The sequence below is a fragment of the Melospiza georgiana genome, chromosome 15 (assembly GCF_028018845.1).
Source record: "Melospiza georgiana isolate bMelGeo1 chromosome 15, bMelGeo1.pri, whole genome shotgun sequence".
Lineage (NCBI taxonomy): Eukaryota > Metazoa > Chordata > Aves > Passeriformes > Passerellidae > Melospiza > Melospiza georgiana.
The window spans coordinates 15,592,262-15,611,338 of record NC_080444.1 but is presented as its reverse complement, the minus strand read 5'-3'; positions in this window follow the sequence as shown (position 1 = coordinate 15,611,338).

Here is a 19,077-nt window from a genome sequence, read left to right as displayed (position 1 = left end):
GAAATTTTCCTGACTTGCTTGATCAAAATTTGTGGTTTGAAAGTTCAGATCCACAGACTCAATGTCCCTTCACATCTGTCTGAGCTCGTCTGGGTGAACCCAAGCCTTGCACTCTGAAAACTGGCTCTGTGAGAGAGGAGTGGTGGTTGTTCTTCCCTCTTTACTCAGGATGGGTTCTGCTGTGCCTCCCAGTGCCTCCAAGTGCCCCTGGTCCTGCTGTCCTGCTGCAGGTGACATGCAGGGTTACAGACAGCACCTTCCTCCCTGCCCTCCCCTCCTCACAGGGCTGGAAGGCTCCATGTGCTGGGCAGTGACAGAGCTGTCACACAGCTCATGTGCCCCAGCCCTGTGCAGGATGGTCCTGGAGCTGTTCTGCTCTTCTGCTCAAAGGTCCCAGGGCTTTGGTGCTGAGGGATTGGGTTTCTGCTCTTCCTTACACTCAGTGTCCTTTGATCTTCGCCTGCCTCATGCTTATCTCTCCCTCCCACTCAGTAAAGTGAGATTTATGCTGGTAGATAAGATAGGAAGGCTGTTATATTTGGGTGTGGGAAAACAAAACATTGTCAAGGGCCAGGCTGGCCATGAATGGAAAGAGAACAGATCACCTGGCAAGGTCCAAGGCTCAAGGACCCCCTTACAGAGGAGCCTGTGCAGGGGAAGCTGGAGCCATGGCTCTCCTCCTGCTACACCAGGCTGAGAGAGGCTTGGGATGTCTCTCAGATCCAGGGATGCTCTCTGCACTCCAGTGTGGCTGAAAAACTGGGATGTTCTCCACTGAATTTACAGCTGTTGGTGCTGCTCAGCTGGCTCCTGGGCTTGCCATGGGGGTCTCTTCCCTGGCTGTACATTAGAGCCTGGTGCTCGTTAGTGGCTGCTTTGCTCTCACTGCTCTCAGTGCTTATCAGCTCGCTGGATCATGCCTGGCAACACTTTGATAACAGCAGCGATGGGCCTGGGCTGGCAGGTGGCCAGGGCAGGGCTGCTGTGTCTGTGCTGGATGGGCTGGAACTCAGGTCTGAGTCTGAGCTGGAGGGACTGGGAGGTGTGAACGAGCCCAGCGTGGAGCACAGATCCACAGCTCCTGTGGGGCCTGAGCTGGAGCAGGTTTGCTGCAGGAGCTCTGGGAGATCCAGGCTGGAGCAGCTGGTGAGGAGCCAAACTGCAGAAATTCAGGGAAGGCTGAATTGCTGTCTGCTGTGCCCTGCTGCCCTGGAGGGCTGGGATGTGACCACACTGATGGTGTGAGCCCCTTGGGGAAGCCAGGCTGGAGTTCAGTGCAGTGTTAAATCAGGACCAGGGATGGAAATTGCAACGGATCTGTAAATTGCTGTAAGCCATGATTTGAGTTGTGTGTTTCAGGAATTACTAAAGCAGGCACCATTCAACCCAAAACAGGAGGTGCCCCCCAAGGAGCAGTGCCAAGGCAGCAGTGACTGAGCTGAGCTGCCTTTGGTGCCCCCACCCAGCAGCTCTGCTGTCCTGAGTGACCACCAGAACAGATGGAGCCCAAACCATGGACTAAATGAATTAACAGGCATTTTGCTGGCGCTGTATAAACATTTTTCAGAGTGGTCCACGGACTAAGGGAATGATATCTGTGTGCCAGATCAAAGAATGGGAAGGGGGTGGTGGCTGTGGAAGCTGTACTGAATAGTGTGGGACCTGGAATGGTGTAAGGGGTATGGAATATGAGGTGGAATGTGCTGGGTTTAGCTGGAGTAGAGTTATTTTCTTCCCAGTGTGCTGTATTTTGTATTTGTGCTGAACACAGGGGTGGTGATATGGAGATGTTTGTGTTATTGCTGAGCAGAGCTTGCACACAGCCAAGGCCTTTTCTGCCTCTCAGGCTGCCAGGGGAGCTGGGGGTGTGGGGAGGGCAGGACAGGAGATCCCAGCTGAGCACAGGGATGTTCCACAGCATCAGATATTCCTGAGCACAGGGATATTCCATAGAATCACTGCTTGGGGTGGCCCTGCAGAGTGGGGTATGTGGAGGATGGCCATGGCCATGCTGTGGGTGCTCCACAGGCAGGGCAGGGGGTGCAGGATGAGGCCCCAGCAGAGCTTTTACCTGCATGATGGCTGGGAAGGGGGACAGATGAGACATGGGGGATTATATCTTAATGTTTGCAGCTTTCTGCTGCCAGTGGGAAATCACCACCTTTACAGGGCTTACAGGGAAGATGGGGCAAGACTATTTACAAGAGAATATAGTGACAAGACAAGGGGGAGTGGGTTCAGATTCAAAGAGATTAGGTTTAGATTAGATATTAGGAAAATATTCTTTGCTGTGAGGGTGGGCAGGCCCTGGCACAGGTGCCCAGAGCAGCTGTGGCTGCCCCTGGATCCCTGGCAGTGCCCAAGGCCAGGCTGGACAGGGCTGGGAGCAGCCTGGGACAGTGGGAGGTGTCCCTGCCATGGCAGGAACATCTGGAGGGATGGAGGATTTTCAGGGACTGGAGGATTTTCAAGGTCCCTTCCAACCCAACCCATTCTGTGACCCTTCAGAGCACACAGCTGCAGGTGTCCTGGGGTACCCAGGAGCTCCCACCAAGCAGAGAGAAGGCAAAAACATTAATGCTTTCATAACAGTGCCTTGTGCTTCCCGCAAAGCACTTTATCCCAAGGATGCCAAGTGTTTTGCAAGATTTTAAATAATTATTAGATCAGTGCTATGCAAGACAGAAATATAACCCTCTCTCCTCAAATTCATCTGTCTGGGATGGCCCACACTGTGAACAAATGGAAAGGAAAGGAGCAATTACCCCAAACCCCACTGCTCAACGTGCTCAGAGCAAATCCTGAGCTGGGGTTCCCTGGGACACCCCCAGTTCTGCAGGGGGGACATGAGGCTGTTCAGCAGCAGTTCTCTTCACACCTTAATTTTGTCCAGGGTTTTGCTGGAATGATCCCGGGGTCAGGTCCTGGAGGAGCTGGCATGGCCCACACCTGGAGAGCAGTGCTGCTCTGTCCCAGGGCTCCAGACTGCAGGACTGAGCTGCCTCGAGCCCTGTGAGTGATGCTGGAAGCTTCCTGTGACATGAGCCAAGGGATTTGGGCTGCAGCAATCCCAAAGCCCACAGGACACCCACATGATCCACCTGCAGGCCCTGCGCTGGCCCTGCCCCACAGCCAGCCCTGCCCATGGCACCTCTGAGATCAGAACTTGTGGAATTACACCCTGGCCACTGGCAGGGCCCTTCCCCTGAGCCTGTGAATCCCATTCCTGTGCTGGAAATCCCATGGGACAGCATGTGGGCATCTCTCCTTGTAATCAAGGGTTGTGGCAGCCCCTTCCCAGCCAGCCCCCGGTGCTGCACACTGACCTCATGTCCAGATGCCTCAGCAGCAGTTTAGCAGCTCGAGGCTGTCACAGACATCTTTTATGGAAAAGCCTTTCTTTGGGATTTTTCCCCCTGAGAGTCCTCAAGAACAAAATGAAACAATGGTTATCTGCTGCTGTGGGAGGCAACAGGTGCATCTGTGATTTGGTTTCATGTTGGATGTTTCTAATTAATGGCCAATCACAGTCAGCTGGCTTGGACTCTCTGTCTGAGACACAAACCTTTGTTATCATTCTTGGCTATTCTCTTCTTAGCTAGCCTTCTGATGAAATCCTTTCTTCTATTCTTGTAGTATAGTTTTAATGTAATATACATAATAAAATAATAAATCAGCCTTCTGAAACATGGAGTCAGATCCTCGTCTCTTCCCTCATCCTCAGACCCCTGTGAACACTGTCACATGAGGCCACAGGAAAAGCCCATCTCTGTCTTTGCAGGTGTTTGGGTTGGTTTCCAGCTCTGCCTTTCCCCCTCCCAGCAGCAGGACCCAGGTAATTTCAGCCTTGGCTGTGCTAGGGCATTTGGCTCAGCAGCTTCTGTGCTTGAATCCCCTTTTCTGTGGGAACAGCATCACTGTGGTGTCATACAGCTCTGGAAAAGCCTCCTGCTGCCAAGAGACAGGCACAGAAAGATGATGGAGGGAGGGGAGGACTGAAATCACTCTGGGATGCATCCTAAGGAGCAGCTGAGCTTTGCATCTGCTGCCCCCAGGCCTGTGGCTCCACAGCTGGGTGTCATAGACATCTTTTCATGAAAAATCCTTTCCTTTAGATTTTTCCTCCTGAGAAGCTGAGAAGCCTCAAAAAAAAAAAAAAAAAGTAAACATTTCTTATCTGCTGCTGTGGAATGCAACAGTCAAATCTTTGATTAGCCCATCTTACATGTTTATAATTAATGGCCAATCACAGCCCAGCTAGCTCAGACAGAGAGTCTGAGACAGCTGCCTTTATTATCATTCTTTCCTATTCTATTCTTAGCTAAGCCTTCTGATAAAACCTTTTCTTCTATTCTTTTAGTACAGTTTTAATGTAGTGTATATAATAAAATAATAAATTGGCCTTCTGAAACACGGAGTCAGATCCTCATCCCTTCCCTCATCCTCAGACCCCTGTGAACACCATCACAGGCTGGGCAGGCTCTGGAGTTCAAACTTCTCAAGAGGGAATTTGGGTGTGCAATCCTGACAGGATCCCACAGCCACAGGAGCCCTGTGCCCTGCTGGGACAGGTGAGGGGACAGCCCAGCTCTGCTGCAATGCACTGGCACCCTCTAATGACACAGTTATGAATATTCAGGGACCTGGATGGCTCCTGCAGCCCATCCTGCCGTGCTGGAGCTCCTGGAGCTCTGCTCACAGCTCTTCTGGAGCCTTTGGTGGGGCAGGGTTGCCTCTTCTCCGTCTGCTGTGCTCCAAATTCCCAGCTCAGCTCCCTTTTGGAGCTGATTTTGGTGCAGACACCAGGGAGGGTTTGTGGCTGTGCATTGCTGTCACAGACATCTTTTTATGAAAATCCTTTTCTTGGGTTTTTTTTTCCTCCTGAGAATCTGAGAGGCCTCAGGAACAAAATGTAAACAATGGTTATCTGCTGCTGTGGAATGCAACAGGTGCATCTGTGGTTGTTCCTAATTAATGGCCAATCACAGTCAGCTGGCTCGGGCTCTCTGTCCGAGATACAAGCCATTGTTATCATTCTTTCTTTTTCTATTCTTAGCTAGCCTGCTGATGAAATCCTTTCTTCTATTCTTTTAGTATAGTTTTAATATAATATATATCATAAAATAATAAATCAAGCCTTCTGAAACATGGAGTCAGATCCTCGTCTCTTCCCTCATCCTTGGACCCCGGTGAACACGGGCACAAGAGCCTGAGCTGCACCATTGTCCCACTGGTGACATTGTGCCATGGCCAGAGTCTGGGTGTCCAGCCTGGCCTCCAGACAAGCCCAGCAGGGCACAGAAGCCCAAGGGAGGGGAGGCTCCTCTCCAGCCTCCCCAGCCTCCCTAGGCCCTGCTGCCTGGCTCTGGGAGCCCAGGGCAGCTCAGTTTGCTCTCAAGGATGATTCAGCCCTGCTCAGTCACCTCACAGGCCCTGGTGGCAGAGCTGCCACCATGGCACAGACAGGGCAAACACAGCCAGCTCCTCCCTGGATATTGTGCTGGTTGATAAAAGGCTTTGGTGGCCTGGAGCTGAGGTTGCCATTGGGAGGAGCAGGGCAGCCCCAGTGCTGTCCTGCCAAACTCGTGGGCAATGTCAGCACCTTCCCACTCAGCTGGGAGAAAGCGTGGGGAATGCCCCTGGCAGAACCAGGGCTGTGGGTTTTGTACAAACAGCCCAATTGATCCTGAGCAGGGAATCCACAGCCTGAGCAGGGCCAAGAGCTCCCAGGGGAGCTTTGTCTCCTCTGCCAGACTGAGAACTGAGCTCTGGCCCATGTGCCATCCCTCCTGTCCTGCAGGAGCTGCCCAGGGCTGTCACCCTGCCAGATGTGCCCAGAAACCTCTGCTCGAGGGTGGGTGAGTGTGGGGAGGCTTTGGGGATTTACAGACAGGAGCAGGCGGGTGGGATGGGATGGGAATGGGGATGAGGCAGGAACAGAAGGGGATGGGATGGGGTGAGGGATAGGGAGGAGGATGGGAAGGGCATGAAAGGGATGGGGACTGAGGTGGGGTTACATGGAGTAGGGATAAAGGTGGGGAGTGGGATCAGGATGGGGAGGAAAAGGGGAAGGAGGTGGGATAGAGGTGAGGAGGGGAAGGAATAGGGTTGAGATAGAGCTCATAGAAAGGGCTGAGGAATGGAGCTGTGATGGAGCTGGGGAGAAGAAGGGAATGGGAATGGGAAAGGAGGGAATCAGCTCTTGTTCAGACAGCACACGTTCAGGCAGCAGCTCGTGCTAGCTCAGCCTCATTGGCCACAGCAGCTCTGGAGAGCCCTGAATGCCTTTCTCTTCTGCTGCTGTCCCAAGGGGCTGTGCTGCTCTGCCAGCCAACTGTACCAGCAGGATTTTATTTTACATTTATTTTCCTAATGGCTTGGGTGGCCTGAAAACTTGAGCAGTGAATTGTGACTGCTCAAGATTGGGTAAAAATCCACACAATGGCTGTGCACTGCAGTGTGGCACCGGGGATGAGTCACTGAAATTGCAATTAGGAAAGAAAATAACAGTGGGTTTACAAGCTCCTTTCCAGGAGCATTGCATTTCTCTGGAATTACAATGGCTCCTTGGAGTGGCTCATGAGACACTGCTCCACATCAAAAAATACATGGAGCTGGAGGAAGTGGTAGCTGATGTAAAACAGTTTAGCAGTGAAGGGAGGGAGGAAAAACAGCATTAATTTTTACAGCACAGGTGCTTTGGGAGGGCTGTGGGGTGAGCAGAGGAAGCCACAGCAAAGCCCAGGGATGTGGGCCAGTGGAGTTGTGCCCACATGGAGCCCAAGGAGACGCAGTAGTGTGGGCAGAAAGGGTACACAGGGAGTGACAGGGGTCCCACAAGTGTCCCCTCTTCAGCTTGCAGAACCTCACTGGAGAGAGACCCTCAGATAGTGCAGCAAACAAGGAAGGTGCATCACCCTTGATTGCTGGAGTCCCGGAAAGCAAAAGTCAATCTTTGGTTTGTCTCCCAAGAGCTTTATTTTGGCTTTTATCTGAAAGGTACAGCCTGGTTTGCAGCGAGCAGGGGTGCAAAGCACTGGGCACAGAAGCTCCATTGGGAATGGGCACAGATTTAATCTTTGTGCCTTGCACCAGCATCAGGTGTCAGCGAGTCCTGGGGAGAGGCTGAGCACAGCCCTCCAGTCCACACGGTGCCAGCAGCACTTCTGCTTCTGTTCCCTCTTTTCCAGCAGCCCCAGCTCCAGGACGAAAGGTCAGCAGCTCCCAGGGGCTCAGCCTGGCTGGGGCACGGGGGCTCCCTGTGCATCCACTGGGCTTGGCTTCACTCCCAGGCCAGCAGCTGCACAAGGAACTCTGCAAAACCAGGGCCTTGGGGATCCTGATCAGCACCTCCACCCCAGAGCAGGGCAGAGCTGCTCCTCACCCTCTCCAGGCCAGCAGCAGGCACCAGCCAGCTCTCACCTGTGGGCTCTGAACAGCCTCATCTGCCTGGATTGCCGTGTTTTTAATGATTTTAATTAAACACAGGGATGTTCCAAGGTGGAGACCAGGCAGATTCTGTGCTGCTGTTGGGAAGCAGAGCCCTCCCTGCTCGGTGTGACCATTGTCCTGCAGTGTCACTGTCCCCAAAGCCACAGGTCACAGCACCAAGAGGGAGCCAGAGCCATGTGCCATTTTCCTGTGCCCTGGTGCTCCTGAGCAGCCACACAGCCAGTCCAAGGTGTCATCAGTCCTGGCTGTCCCAGGACTCCCAGGATGTCACACCTGGTCCCTGTTTGCAGTCTGGCTTCTTGGAGACCCAGGTTTGGTCTCCTCAGCTTCAGTGACACGAGGGAAGACTCAGTCCTGGTCAGCACGAGGTGACACTCTGGAAACAGCTGCCATTTGGCTTTGGGAGGTGAAAACACAGAGGGTCCACGGCTGGTCAGACAGGTTTGGGCTAAAAACATCTGTCTGAGAGACTGCAGGGTCAGGTGTCTCATCCTGAAGGTCATGAGTGAGACAGGGACTGCAGACTTCAGAACCCTGGAGGGAAGGAGGGGAAAAGCAAGATCACAGCCCTGAACTTTGTCAGAGCAGACTTGAAGCTCTTCATAGGTCTGCTTGTAAGAATCCATTGGATAAGGTAGAGAAGCACCCAAAGCCCACAGGAAAGCAAATGTCACTCCTGTCTTTAAGAAAGGCAAAAGGAGGATCCAGGGAGCTACAGGCTGGCCTGCCTCACCCCATCCCTGGAATGGGAACAGCTAATCCTGGATATTGTGAAAAATGCATGTATTTTATGATTGAAAATATTAAAATGAATATTATATGTGTTGTGTTAGTAATGCTGGATTAATTCTCTTAAGTACTGTGTTAAATATAGTTTTAGATTATAAAAATTGTTACAATGGAAACGATGCTATGTAGGATACTTTTTTTAAAGAAAGGACTCACAGTGAGATAACAGCCACAGGACACCTGAATCTTTCAGAGAAAATAAATTTATTGCTCTCTTATCAGAAGAAACAGACTTCTTCCCACCTCCAAGGCACTGCTAGGATTCAGAAGAAGAAGTTGATGATGACCAGACAGAATCCTGTGTTTGAATGGAATTTATGCATCATGTATGAGGTGTATGAATATGCCACAGGCTGTTGTTTTTAAGGGTTAATCCTTTGTTAATGTGGGTCATTTTTCGGGCTTGTGCTGCCCAGAAAAAGGTACCTGGATGTCTGTGACTCTTTGTCTCTATTGTCTCATATTGTCCTAATTCAAATTGTCCGAATTATTATTACTCTAAATGTATTCCTATTTTTATAACCATTTTACTACTATTAAACTTTAAAAATTTTAAAAACAAGTGATTGGCATTTTTCACAATATCATTTCCAGGCACATGAAGAACAAGAAATTCATCACTGTTTGATTCCCCATGTGGAAAATGTGTCCAGTGCTGATCTTCCCAGCACAGACTGGAGAAATTGGAGACAGCTCAGTGGGAAGAGGCACAGAGGGGATGGAGAGGCTGCATCGTGTCCCTGAGAGAGCTGGGACTGTCCAGCTTGGGGAAGGGAAGGCTCAGGGGGACCTCACAGTGTGTATGAACACCTGAAGGGAGAGTGGAAAGAGGAAGGATCCAGCTCTTACCAGCGGTGCCCAGTGACAGGAGAAGGGACAATGGCACAAATGGAGACACTGGAGGATCCCTCTAAACACCCAGGAGTTATGGAGTCTCCATCCTTGGAGGTATTCACAGCCCAAGGTCATGGCCAAGGGGCTCCCGTGGCTGAGGCGGTCAGAGCAGGTCCCTGCCAGCCCAGCCAGTCTGCAGCTGTGTGATTCTGTCACGGGGCACAGAAATGCCAGGGTGAGCTCTGGGCAGCTGGGACAAGCTGGGCTGGAGCAGGGGCTGCTGGGTGCCCATGGAAAGGACAGAAATCCTGCAGAGGTCCCCAGCTGTCCCTGGAGGTTGCTGGTTTGCTGGTTTTGGTGTTGAGCCAGGACACACAAATGTCACTGCATTTTTTCTGTCACTTTTGAGCATTCACCACGTGGGCACCAAGGGTGTCCTGCCCCCATCACCTGGACAGTGAACACCAGGACTGAGCCCAGCCACAGAAGAGCAAGGTAAGAACAGCACAGTTTGCAAAATAAGCTGATTTATTGTATGGGCCAGAAGAATGCTAAGTGCTTAAATAACTGCTTTAGCCTATATTTAAACAGCTACACAGCTCCTTTGAATTTTCAGAACTGCTGTGAGCTGAGCTGCTGCTCCTGTGGGACACAGGGAGTTTGTTGAGCTGGCTGAAAGACAAATTAGAGGTCAGCTTTGGGCAATTTTATTTCACAGCCTGGGCTGATGCTTCACACACACACAGACACATATTTCATGTGAGCATCCATCTGAGTGCCAGCAGCACACACAGAAATGAAGCATTGTCGGCCTTGCCCCTGATTTATGAGGCTTTCAGGCAGCCAATTCCTTCCTGCAGAATGAAAGCTCCTGGCAGGGCAAAGGTGGATAGGAAGGGTCACTCCTCCTTTTGCTGTCAAACCAACCCGCAGGTGAGAGCTCTGCACCTTGCCGAGTGCGGCCACTGCCGCCTAGGGGCCTGAGCTGGGCAGGAGAGAACATTTCCCTTAGGGATTGGGGTGAGAGGGAGGGATGTGCACAGGGGCTCGGGCAGTGCAGCCCACACGGGGGTGAGTGAAGGGCTGGGGGGTCTCTGTGCCTGCCTGCAGCCCCTCTGAGCTCTCGGGGTGCTCCATCCCACCAGCGCACCTCCAGCCTCTGCAGGATCCCAGCCCGGGGGCATTTCCCCCCTTTATTCCCCCTCAGCCTCACTCTTGCTTTGCATCTCCTCTTTCCGCCCCTCTTGTGGAGCAGAGCAGGAGGAGTCACTGCAAATGTGCCAGGGGAGCTGAGTGGCACGACCTCATCATTAAAATGTCTATTTTATGCTTAAAGAAATGTCCAGCCTGGATTTTGATCCAGCTGTGGATATTTTATGGCAGATATTTTCTGTCATATTCCCCTTCTCCCCCCCCAGCAGCGCAGGAATCTCTAAGATGCTTTTTTCTAAGGAAGAAAGGAATCTGCACAGGAATCTCTAAGATGCTTTTTCCTAAGGAAAAGATAATGGCACTGTGAGGTATTTTATAGCAATTAAAAGAGCAGCGAGTTGCAGAAGGAGTTTCAGGAGAAGCAGGGTTATAAAACCGCTTTTCTGCAGCGCCTCTGGGGCTCGTGGCTCGGCTGAGCCGTCACTGCAGCCTCCCTGTGCTGGGGAGCAGCTTCAGGGCTCCCTCTCCTGCCCGGCCGCCCCTCCTCACGCAGCTCAGGGCGGCTGAACCACCCTGGGATCTCTCACGCACCAGTTTTGACTCAGATTGGCCGAAATGCCAAGGCCGGTGGGGAGGGGACTGTGCTGAGCATCCCCAGGCGCGCTGTGCCATGGGCAGGGCAGGGATGGAGCCAGGGATGAGCTGACACGTGGGCAGCAAAGTAGGCCAAGGGCTCAGCTCCGGGCTGGGCTGGGATGGAGTCAGGGACAGCTGCGGGCTCTGCCGCGGGTGCTGGCAGGGAATGGGATGGGAACACCCCTGGGGCAGCGGGGATGGCACTCAGGGACTGCCCCGCACCGGCACGGGCACCCCAAGGGGATCCCAGGGGGAAATCGGGCAGGAGGGAGAGGAGGAAATCCCGAGAGCGGAGCCGGAGTTACCGCCAGAGGGCACTTAAATATTGCTCTGCGAGCAATGGGCTTTCCTAGCGAGACGCCAGCTCCGGATTGCCTGACAATGCACATCCAAGCCTGAGTCATTGCTGGCACGGAAAGCAAAGGAAAGCTCTCAAAAGGCATTTGAGAAGTCATGCATGAATGGGAGTTTACTAGCAGGGCACAGAGGATTGAACTTCCCTTTCAGCCGCTTTCAGAGGGGTTGGCCAAGGGGTCTCCACCCTGCCGGGGGCAGCGAGGGGAGCGGAGCATCAGCAGCCCCTGAGCCGGTGATACCCGCGGGGCTGGCACCGGGCACGGCTCACAGTGCCAGTGCTGGGAGAGAGCTACAGCCCTGCCAGGACCTGCCTCTGTGCAGTGGGACAGGAGACACAGCCCAGCCAGGACCTGCCTCTGTGCAGTGGGACAGGAGACACAGCCCTGCCAGGACCTGCCTCTGTGCAGTGGGACAGGAGACACAGCCCAGCCAGGACCTGCCTCTGTGCAGTGGGACAGGAGATACAGCCCTGCCAGGACCTGCCTCTGTGCAGTGGGACAGGAGATACAGCCCTGCCAGGACCTGCCTCTGTGCAGTGGGACAGGAGATACAGCCCTGCCAGGACCTGCCTCTGTGCAGTGCTGGGAGAGAGCTACAGCCCTGCCAGGACCTGCCTCTGTGCAGTGGGACAGGAGATACAGCCCTGCCAGGACCTGCCTCTGTGCAGTGGGACAGGAGACACAGCCCAGCCAGGACCTGACTCTGTGCAGTGGGACAGGAGACACAGCCCTGCCAGGACCTGCCTCTGTGCAGTGCTGGGACAGGAGATACAGCCCTGCCAGGACCTGCCTCTGTGCAGTGCTGGGACAGGAGATACAGCCCTGCCAGGACCAGCCCCAGCCCTGCCGTGCTGCTCACCTGGAGCATCTCTGCCCTGCTGTGTGTTCCAGAGCTGGCCAGAGATGGAAACGTTCTGGGTCTTCTGGGAAAAATTTGCAGGGAATGGGGAAGGAAGGAAGGAAATGTGTAGGATTTGGGTGGGTGCCAAATAAGCCATGGAGTGCAGGGGTGAGGACAGCCAGGTAATGGAGATGGAGAGCATTCACAAAGATGGAGGGGAACAAATTCCACCCTGGTGCTGTCACAGCACTCTGTGCCCAGCCCAGGATGTCTCAGAGAGGCCCCTGGGGCTCAGGGCAGGGTGTGGGAGCTGGGGGCTCATCCATGGCAGCCCTTGGAGATCTGCTCTGAGCACAGAGCTCCATGAGGATCCCAGGGCAAAGCAATGAGAGCTGGGAGTGCTGCAGGTGTGGGTGATGGAGAACTGAAGGAGGGTGGCCTCTGGGGAGGGAAAGCTGACTGCAGATGACAGAAGGCTTGTGCTGTGTTGGGGATGTTAGTGACACCTGCACGTACCTAGAGGTGTGATCCTGCAGGCAGAAAAGGGGCCCCAAGGGCTCACAGGAGGATCCCTGTGCCCTGAGAACCCCACCTGGGTAAGCCCAGGGTGGTGGCAGGACAGGGACAAGCCTTGCTTTGTGATGTGGCCTCTCCCAGCATCTCCTGGGATCATCTTCCAGCAAATTCTGCTGCCTTTGGAGCAGCCAGAGGCCCATCCTGGGCTCTGCAGCAGGGTCTCCCAGGATGAGTAACACAAACACTCTGTCCTTGGGAATTGCTTCCAGGGGACATGGAGAGGATTCAGGGGATCCCTGGGTGCTGCAGCACGTGGGAGCTTCTGTCTGGGGGGGCATGGGAAGAGCAGAGATGGTGTGGGAGGCACTGGGGTCCCACCTCTGGGATTCTCCCATCAGACCTGCCTGGCACGTGCTCCCTCACTCCAGCCAGGGCCACTGCCTGTGCCAGGGCTGGGCTCCCTCAGGCTCTCAGGTTTGGCTGATTATTTGCAATTAGCACTAATTAGTGTCTCTTTTGACAGTGCCTTGTCTCTGCTTTCCTCTTTCCCCATCACGCTCTGTGCTGGGCCCGTTTCCTCCTGAGGCAGCTGCCCTGCTCTGGGCAGAGGGGTCAGAGGGGGAATTTGGGGCTCCAGGGGGACTTTGGGATCAGAGGGGGAATTTGGGGCTCCAGGGGGAATCTGGGGCTCCAGGCTGCTCCCCTGGAGGAGCTGCCCACAGGGGCTCCACTGAGGAGGTGCCTGGTGCTGTCCTGGGGGATCCCTGGTTTGCTCCAGCTGTGCTGCCCAGGCTGTTGTGGGTCTGGTTCCCCAGAACCAGTTATTGAGTGATATTATGGAGTGTCTTTGACCACTGCTGGGCAGCCCTGCCCTTTCCCAGCCCCCCAGAGCCATCCCAAGCCCCTCAGGGGGCTGAAGCCATAATGCTGGCGGGCACAGAGTGGCTGGCACTGCCCCTGCTCCTGGCTCTGCAGGGGCTCAGGGTGTTAAACCCCTCTGGGAACTGGTACAAGAGAGGTCTCAGCACACAGGAACATTTAAAGCTGTCCCACCCTGTGCAGGAGTGAGCTGGGGTGGCAGTGGGAGGGACAGGAGAGATGATGGCCTGCTTCCCTGGAAACAAGCCCAGGAGAGACACAGAGGAACCCTCAGCCAGGAAGGATGTAAAAACCATTGTGAAAATAATACATCAAAAGGGTCACAGAACATGCTGAGCTGGAAGGGACCCACAAGGATCATCAAATCCAGCTCCTGGCCCTGCACAGGACACACCAACAGTGCCACCCTGTGCCTCAGAGCATTGTCCCAGAGCTCCTGGAGCTCTGTCAGGCTTGGGGTGGTGACCACTGCCCTGGGGAGCCTGGTCAGTGCCACCACCCTCTGGGAGAACAACCTGGGTCTTGTGAATGCCAGAGAGAATTGCCCACTAAGCCCACAATATTTTATAGCTGATTAATCTAATAGGCTGCACAGAAAAGTGTTATCACCTCCACCTCCCCCAGGCTTGGAGCCTGATTGCATCAAACATAAATCTTGTAAATGGATTTGTTCTTTTCTCTGGGATTTATTTTAAAAAATGAGCATTTTATTTAATCTCACAGCCATTCAATGTGTCAGGGAGAGGTGGAAGCTCTGGGCAGAATTAAAGTGCATTGCATTTGGGCTGGGGTCATTTTGATGGGCTGAAGCCTTGGCAGCAGGTGTGGTCTTCATGCAGTGATGAGAAACCTCTGTGCCAGCCAAAATCAGCTGGGAAACAAAAGGAAGGCCCCTGTTCTTGTCTAGGCACAGGTGATGGTTTTATTTGGGTGTTTTTGGGTTTGGACACAACTTTGGTGGATCCTTGTGCTCGTGGTTTTGTATGTCTGGTTGGAAGAAGAGCTCAGGACTGCCCAGGAACTGCTGAAATCCCCAAATCCTCTGTGCTTGGCTGGATTAGAGACCTGAAAAGCTCTGATATGTATTTTTTCAATACTCACAACAGTGTGGTTTGGTGCTTAGTAAATAGCTGTTTGACAGCAGAACTCACAGCAGTTGGCTTCACTCATCCTTTAGAGATGCTGAAATTGGAGAAAAAGATTTAAAAGGCAGAAAAAAGAAAAGGATTAAAAAAAAAGCTGAAAGGAGGCAGAGTCAGAAAAGACACAGGCACCTTGGGAGAGCCAGATCCAGCTGCCAAAGGTCAGGAGGTGAGGGCAGGGAGCCCTGCAGGTCGTCAGGGTTGGAGGGTGAGACCTGCTGGTCTCTGATGTTTGGGAGACCCAAAATCCCTCCATCTCCTCTTACCCTCAGCCCAAACCTTTCCTTTCCTCTGCACATCTTCCTGGAGCACCCTGAGTGAGCTTAGGAGTGCTGGGTTTGCACAAGGCTTGCTCAGGATTGCCTGCTAAAGTGAACGAAAAACCAGCTTTTAAATGAATTTCAAAGCTGTTTAAGCCAAATGTTCCAGTGGGGACGTTAGGTGAGAATCACCATATTGTTTTGAGCAGGAAATCAGCTTTTCTAGAATAGACAGAGAAGAATTTTGCAGCCAAGCTTCTCTGTCAGATATTGGGACTTGGCTCATCCTGGGCTGCTTCCTGCAGCCATGGAGGGATTGAGCCTGAGCCCCAGGATTGCACTGGGGACCTCTCAGGTGAAGGAAAGGTGCTGAGCAAAGCCCTGGCTGGTGAAATATAAATGTGGAGAGACAGGGCAGAGGCAGAGCCTGAGCTGACACCAGTGGGTGTCCCCTCCTGACACTGGCTGCTGTCAGAGGGGCTGTAATTAATTGCTATTAATATTCTACTTGAGCTCCAAGCACACGTGCTGGGCATGCACAGGAAGCAATTATTGTTATTATAATATGAGTTATTCCTTTCAAAATAGCAGTGTCATTAAAAAAAATTGCAGCTAACTCCTCTTTTCCCCAGGGAGCAGGTCTGCTGAGGGCTCACACGTGTGGAGTGGCCTCTGCTGTGACGTTGCTCCACAGATGGTTTGTGTTTTTCTGAATCACTGATTCCCATTTTGTGTCAAGGATCTGTCTGGGCACAAAGACCTCAGGGGGCTCAACTGGAAGGTGAAAAAGCCAAAAAGGCAGTTGTCTTCTCACTGAAGTGGGGCTCCAACCCAGCTCTACAGCAGAGGGGCCCAGCACTCCGCTGCCTTCCTCACCTCATGCTCCTCTTTCTCAGGCACAGCTTTGTGGAGAGGCTGAGAGGAGCATCAGCTTCACCCAGCAGTGCTGCTCTGGGTGCCCTCACTCAGCCCCAGCAGTCCCAGCTCCCAGCAGGGTCTGTGTGGGTGTCTGCCCATTGCAGGGCTCAGGCTGCACCTTTCCAACCTCCTGCAAGGAGATTTGGGAGCTCTGCTCACCTGGCAGGACCTGACCTGCACCTGTTCCTGGCAGGACTGGGCTGAGCCTCAGGGGTGAGCTGGGGTGCTGGCCCAGGAGCCCTGAGAAGCCTCACTGGGCACATTTGTGGTATGAAGTGAAAAAGAGAGCTAGAGATTTATCCTTCATCTGGGCTGCCTGACTCATCCCTGAGACTGAGATTTCCCTTTCAGCAGGGGCTGAACAGCTGAGAGACAGTCAGGTCACCAGTTCCCTAATCCTGAGTTCATCTCCCCCTCATCAGTTCCCTAGTCCTGAGTTCATCTCCTCCTCACCAATTCCCTAGTCCTGGGTTCATCTCCCCCTCCCCAGTTCCCTAGTCCTGGGTTCATCTCCTCCTCATCAGTTCCCTAGTCCTGGGTTCATCTCCCCCTCCCCAGAGGGGCTTTGGTGGCAGGTGGGAGTTTAAGGAGATCTTAGGAGATCTCCTAAGAAGCTCATCAGGCATCCCACTGCCCATCATGGCCCAAAGCAGGGCAGGACACCACATTGTAGGGGGTGGGTCTGTGTGAGGCCAGCAGAGCTCAGGACACCCTGCCCAGGGTGTGCCCAGTCCAGTGGCACTGGGAGCTGGAGGGCTGGAGGCAGACCAGGAGACCCTGTGAGGTGAGAAATTCTCTTTCCTGCCTGTTCCTCGTGGCATCTCCTGCCAGGGTGGTGCCAGCACAAGGGCAGGAAGGTCTGGGGGCTGTAAGGCTGACAAATGGGGCAGAGCTGGTGCCACCAGCAGTTCCACATCTACAGGACTTGTGCCCACAGCTGTTTTGGGGGATGGACTGGGTAATCCCTCCTACTTCCCAAAAAGCCTTGAAGGGCTGCTCCTGCAGCCAGGGATCCTTGTGTCCCAGCACTGGGACAGGGTCACCACAGGCTGTGACACCAGCAGGGCTCCAGGGTACATGTCCTGGCTCCAAACAGGATCCTTCACTCACTGAGACATTTGCTGGGGCTTCTCCCTCCTTGAGCACCTTTCCCAGGTGTTTTGCAGTTGCCCAAATCTTTTCAGGGTTTCAGGACCTTCTTTAGGTTTGTGAATGTTTAGCCCTTAGTGGAGCCATGGATTTTTAACATCAAAAGGTCATTTCTAGGTCACTGAATAATTACTACTGCTGTCCCCTGTCACTAATTCTATCCCAGAGAAGCAGCAGCTTGCTGAGAAATCCTCGAGCCTGCAGGCTGAAAATGAAGGGCAATTCACCTCAGAAAATGCAAGATTAGGAGCACTTAGTGCCACGGGATATTGGAAGGAGAAGCAGGACCAGGGGACATCAAAGCTGGCACAGGGATTCCCTCCATCCCTGCTGCTCCCCACATGGACTGAGCTCATCCTGTACATGATGATACTTTCAGAGTGCTCAGCACAGTGAGGAGGTGCCTGCAGCCCCTTTGTGCTGTGCCCCCATCACAGGGCTGGGCTGGGGGATTTTGGGGGCACACTCCTTTCTTGCAGCCCCTGGGCAGGGCACTATGTTGTGCACAAAGTCTGTGGGACCTCAGTGTCTGCTGTGAGCCAGGGCAAACCCTCACAGGCCAGGGGGAGCCACCAGATGCAGGGAAAGCTGTTGCTGTTCATGGAATCATGGAATGGTTTGGGTTTGGAAGGGACCTTAAACTCATCTTGCTCCTCCTCCCTGCCATGGGCAGAGACATCTTCCTGTATCCCAGGCTGCTCCAAGCCCCATCCAACCTGGCCTATGCTGCTCTATTGCTGCTAGAGGTTATTTTTTTTTTGGGGGGGAGCAACAGGGTCTTTCAGCTGCATTGGATTATCCTGGGATGGCTTCCCTGATTGGCAAAGTGAGGGGGAGCATCACCAGCTGTCGGGGGCAAATCTGACTTCCCTCAGGGACTCTCTGGGAGCAGGAATTGCTCACTCTGGACTGGAGCAGCTCCTCCAGCACTACATGGGGCCATGGGCTGCCCTTGTGATGGCCAGGATGTCAGTCCAGCCCTCAGCCAGTGCAGCAGGCAGAACGTGGCAAGGTGCTTTCCATGACCATTGCTGGGAGATGCACTGCAGGTTCAATCCATGACCAAGATGAGAAACCTCAGCTGGGGATCCTTGTGGGCTGTGAGCTGTGCTGGATGTTAGAGGTGTTTGTCTGTCTCACACAGGGAGAGGCACTTTGGGCATCTCCTGCTTCCAGTTTTAGGAGGATTCAGTCCTTCTGGTCACTCCTGGCAGTGTTTGCTCTGTCTGTGATGGATGCAGGCTGGCTCAGGGAGGCCCTTCTGGGATGAAGAGCAAAGGGAGGCACAGGGAGGCAATGTCTGTTGTAGGGTCAGTAGGGCTGAGCTGGGTTCTGCTGCTCCAAACCAGTCCCCTCCTCTTTCCCACTGTGTCTGTGGCTCTCCCAGGGCATCCTTGGCAGGTCAAGCTCTTCCAGGCATCCCTTGGCACCCAGCTGTGGCTGCCTCATGGGGACAGTTTCCCCAGCCATCCCTGGGGACGGGCAGCTGCCCCCAAAGGCTCTGGAGCAGCTGGCCCTGGATCTGGGTCCCAGCTTGCCCAGAGGGTGCAGAGCAAAGGCTCCCCAAAAGTCACAGAGTCACGCTGCCTTCCTCCTTTCCTGGCAGCAGAAATCACCCTCTGTCCTTGCCTCAGCTTTGGATTCCCAGGCCAGCTGGAATATTGGGTATGTTACAAAGTTCCCCACTTTCAGTATCTCTTGTCTTTTAGACTTGGAGAAACAAATCCAGGACAAAATAATTCAAGTATTCCTTACACAGCTCCCATGCTCTGTTGGGTTCAAAGGGAAGCTTGTAGGAGATGGATCAAGCTCTTGGCTATGCCTCTTGATTGCAAATATGCATTCTTGAAAATCCAGAGCAGTTTCTCTTCCCAACACCTGCATGGCTGGACTGGGAGGGATTGGGCAGCTACCAGTTGGCTTTTGAGTCACTTCTCCATGTGAGCAGCAGTGGTGGAAGCAGCAGAAATATCTTCTCTGTTTCCCTAGGTCAGGAATGCCACCCTGGGGCATTTCTTTTTATCTTGAATAGCCTACTTTAGCCAATTCCCAGAAAAATCACAGGTTCTCTGCAATGCCAAGCAAACCAGCATGGAAGGAATTGCTTTGGTTGGGAGCCATCCCAAGGCAAGGCCAGCTCAGGATGCTCCATA